The sequence below is a fragment of the Jaculus jaculus genome, chromosome 8 (assembly GCF_020740685.1).
Source record: "Jaculus jaculus isolate mJacJac1 chromosome 8, mJacJac1.mat.Y.cur, whole genome shotgun sequence".
NCBI classification, from domain to species: domain Eukaryota; kingdom Metazoa; phylum Chordata; class Mammalia; order Rodentia; family Dipodidae; genus Jaculus; species Jaculus jaculus.
Window position 1 is genome coordinate 98,295,309 of NC_059109.1, and position 4,726 is coordinate 98,300,034.

General features: G+C 41.6%; 1 pseudogene; it reads left to right on the forward strand.

Moving 5' to 3' along the window:
* Positions 1-1,130: 1,130 nt before the first annotated feature.
* On the forward strand, positions 1,131-1,784 carry LOC101600942 (annotated as a pseudogene).
* Positions 1,785-4,726: the final 2,942 nt, after the last annotated feature.

A 4,726-nucleotide genomic window follows, 5' to 3' on the forward strand; every position in this document is an offset into this window, starting at 1 on the left:
AGCAGCAGTGGCCCCAGCAGTGGCAGATCCAGTAGCAGCAGCAGCAGCAGCAGATCCAGCAGCAGCAGCTTCAGAGGCAGCAGTTGCAAATCCAGCAGCAGCAGTGGAGGATCCATCAGTGGCCGCCAAAGCAGCAGCAGCAGAGGCAGTAGCAGCTGACAGACCCAGCAGCGGCAGCTTTAGCAGCAGTGGCGGTTCCAGCAGCAGGGGTGCTGATCTGCAGGGCCACAGTTGCCAGGCTCGGTTTGCCCCACAGGAAAAGCCAGTGCCCAGCTCCAGAAATCAGAATAGCAGCCCAACGACCCAGCCAGCAACTTGACTGAGACCAAAATCATCCAAAAAGGTAACTGGGATTGATTGCACGAGGGAAGGGTTTCACTTGGTCACAAGATGACTTGGACCCCTCAACAGACCAGAAATCTTAACCTCTTTGTTGCTAGAGGATCTGGTTGTTATAATAACTTCTCCTGCATAAATATTCGGTGCTGTTTTTGATTGAATGTGTACAGTGTTTAGTTAAATTTTAGAATCTACCTGTATTTTATTCCACTCAGCCTACTTGAATACTCCCATAGCAGGGAAACTCAACCCCTAGGAGCACCTTTGTAGATACTCTGAGAGCCTTAAGAGCCACACCTAACAAACACCTTAAGCTCCTATCCTGAAGATATATAACATCAAATCAATTGATACAGCTAAGAATACCTAGCTACCTAGAAAATCCAAGCATTAACTTAATTCAAGATGCAAAACAATATACATTATAATACAAGAAACACTAAAAAGCAAGACAATATAAATCCACCTAACAGTATTAGTGCATCAGAAATGACCTCCAGTGAGAATGAGTTCGAGGAAATGCCTGAGAAAGGTTTCAAAAAAAAAGTTAGTGTAGACTGGGGCGGGGGGAGCGGGTGGGGTCTGCTTCGGGAAGACGGTACCAGTTCAGGTGTCTTTGCAGCCACTGGTCCGGAACCAAGTGGATGGGCCCACCCCTGGTGCCCCCGAACGGAATCCGTGAGCAGGTCTAGAGGGTACGGAGAGTGCTGGTGGGTACCACCTGAGGCTCCAGGCGAAATGTCTCCAAGCGGGAAGAGAGTCTGTGTCTGTTGAAAAGTTAGTTCTCCACGCACAGCCAGATGCACAAAGTAATCCTGCGCCTGGAGTTCCATTGCAGCAGCAAGAGACTCTCCTGCTCCCTGGTCCTGGGATTAAAGATTTTGTCTGATTTTCTGTGATTTACCATGAAGTATATATGAAAATGATGTACACTGCCAAGAAATGTGGAGTCAGATTCCAGTCTCCAGCAATCATCTTAATTTATGAGAATGAAACCAAGGGGAAGAGTCGCCAGTGGATCATGCCAGTAGGGAACTTTTCCAAGTTTTCAAAGTGCACCAGAGCCGCTGAACAATTAAAGAATAATCCACGACACAAGTGTTACCTGGAATGGGTGTCTTTGAAGCAGCTTGAGAAGTTATTCAGCGTTTTAAGAGGTTACTTACAAGGACAGAGCTTGGCAGAAACAATGGAACAAATTCGACGGGAAACCACCATTGATCCCTAGGAGGACCTGAACAAACTAGGTGACAAGGAGCTTGCCAAAAGGAAGAGCATCATGGATGAACTTTCTGAGAAAAATCAGAAGAAGAGGGGTGATCCAGATTTTGTTTATGACATTGAGGTTGAGTTCCCACAGGATGGACAGCTGCAGTCCTGTGCTGGGACACACAATCATCTGATGAGTTCTGATGCCCGACACTTAACTTACGGGCTAGCCACATATCCACGTTTCTACAAATAATACAGATTTGTTGGAGAAAATTGTTGTTTACTCAATTTACATATGTTAGGTCATAAAACCAGTATTTTACATCTAATATGTAGGGCTATGAGTAATATAAGAAAAACAATATAGCAGTCTGTTTGTAAGGTGCTTGTAATCTAATCAAGGATAACTCAAAAACTTGTGATAAGATAAATGAACAATATTAAGCAGCGCGGCATGCTTGATAAAGACTAAAGAATGTCAGATCATAGGTGACTGGGGTAAAGTAGTTGGGAAGATGTTTTCCTTCAGTGGGAAGTTGGGCCTTTAGCCCTTGAAATGTTAAACTTATGCAGGAATCAAGATGAGAGCAACTGAAGAAAGGGGAAGGACATCGCAAAGACACAAGAAGTAGAAATTTTTATTTGAAGAAGAGCAAACAAAGTATTGTTTGACAAGAATGGGATCATCCTTGTGCATTATGTGCTCTGTGTGTTGACGTCAGGAGAAGAGTAACTGTCAAATGTCCGGCAGCTGTAAGTGGATGCCGTGTGATGGACAGCAGGGCGGTTCTGTCCTTGAATCAGGATATAAATACTAAAAAACTCTGAAACCCAGAACCTCTTCCCATAAGTGAGAAGTTGATAAAATGGGAAATCTACCCATAAAAATAAATAATAGGTACTGCCAGTTTTATACCTGTATATGAGTTTGAGCATACAGAAGAGGATCTTTGTTTAACAAGGTAATGTATGTGCAAATATATTTGTTTTTATGTAATTGGTAGAACTCTTATGTCCTCTACAAGGAAATTATTTATTAAATAAAGCTGTAAAACATTAAAAAATGTTAGTGTATCACAGCTTATTGGAAAGGGAATAATATGTTAAGGCAAGTGTGGCTTTTCTTGAGCTCCAAAGTACAGAAGACCAGTAAGTTCAAATCACATGTTCATGTAATAAGAAAGCAGTATATTTATTTGATTTCCTGATTTAATGTTGTTGGAGTGTGCTAATTAAACTGAAAATTAAAAAATGTTGATTTTTTTGTTTTTATATTTCATCTGCAAATATAATTAACTGCCTAATCTGAACATTCCATTACAAAATATATATACGTGCTAGAAAAAATATAATTTAGATATGTGGGAAATATCTTTAAAGCAAACAATAAATACATAAATGGAAAACCAGAATGTTCTGCTCATATTAGGATATGAAAGTAATTTGGATTTTTTTTGTTGTGCTAAGAATTGAACTCAGTGCCTTGAGCATGTTTCCAATTTAGATTTCAATGGCTATGAGACAATCAGAAATAGTCCTTAGTTTTAGTCTCCTGTTTGAAGACTTAGAACTTAGATTATAATACATTCAGTGCTTTTGAGGGGTATGTATTTGGGTTTAGGGACATATGTCATCTATCCTTCAAGACTGAAATAATTCCAATTCAGAGCTAGAGCAGATGAGTTATACAGCAGATTAAAAGTAGTCAAAAAAGGGCCTGGAGAGACAGATCAGTGGATAAGTCACTTGCCTGCAAAGCCTAATGAACTGGGGTTGATTCCCCAGTACTTATGTCAAGCCAAGATATACAAAGTGGCACATGTATCTGGAGTTTTCAATGGCTAGAGGCTCTGGCATGCCCATTCTCTCCCCCTTCTCTTTCCTTGCAAATTAAATAAATAAAACCTTTTTAAAATATAAAAAAAGTAGTCAAAGGATAACTGGGAAAGTCATCAGGAATGCATCCCAGCACTGATAAGGCTCTTAGATGGAGGCCTACTTATAAACCCAGGATCTCATGGTCCCACCTTTATGCAGTCAGAGTCACTCCTGCTGACAGAAACATGGACTGCAACTAGAATGGGGAAGGGAGTGCCTCAACCCCTCTTGCCTTCCACTATCCTCCCAGTGTTTCTCACTAGCAGACTATTGAACAAGCAGCAGGCAAGAGAGTCTAGTAATTTTGATTGGAAGAATATGAATAAGGCACAGGTTGGGGATAGTGAGTTAGAATGAACAGGTAGGTGTGAGGTATACTTTAGAAATCACCTAGACTTCCCTCAGTGTGGGTGGGGCGGTGGTGACAGTATGCAGACTTGAAGGTCTAAAGACAAGTCACTACAGTTAGGTAAGTATAAAAAATTAAGGGAGAGAGAGAAAGGAAGAGAGAGAGAGAGAAGAAGGAGATAGAGATACAAGGGAGCCAAGGCTTTATCAATAATTGACATCAGAAGCTGATCATTGTGAAGTGAGCGGTGAGGTGTGGTGCCAGAGGAAGTACAACCCTAGTACCTAGAAAACTGCTGCTGCAATGAGCAGCCCCTAGCCCTTTGGGAAGTCAGGTCAGAATCCAGGGAGCCCAGACTACCCCTTTGGTTGAGGAGCACACAGGTCAGAAAAACACGGTTTAACACCTCAGTAACTGTGGGTTTTTGTTTTTTTTTGGTGTGTGTGTGTGGTTATTTTTGACTTTTCATTTTCCATTTATAGTGTAAAAATTTTGACAGGTGTGCATTGAAAACTTTGGAGACCCACTGTCTTTCTGCCATCCAAATATAAGCTCTCGCTGAGTAAATCTTTAATTATTTATCTACCTGAAGTGGATGGCTTTCTTCCTTGGCCTTGGACACCAAGGCAGGGTGGCTCTTTGTCCCAGACTGAGTTTTCCCAACAATGATGAATCAAGAAAATGTCAACATCTCTTAACTTAAAGACGTGGAGGAGCCAGGCGTGGTGGTGCACGCCTTTAATCCCAGCACTTGGAAGGCAGAGGTAGGAGGATCACCATGAGTTCGAGGCCACCCTGAGGCTACATAGTAAATTCTAGTCAGCCTGAACTAGAGTGAGACACTACCTCAAAACAAAGCCAAAAAAAAAAAAAAAAAAAACCTCTGAAAAAAAAAGATGTGGAGGAAATCACTGTTGGACACAGAAGACGAATGATCCAGGTCTTTGA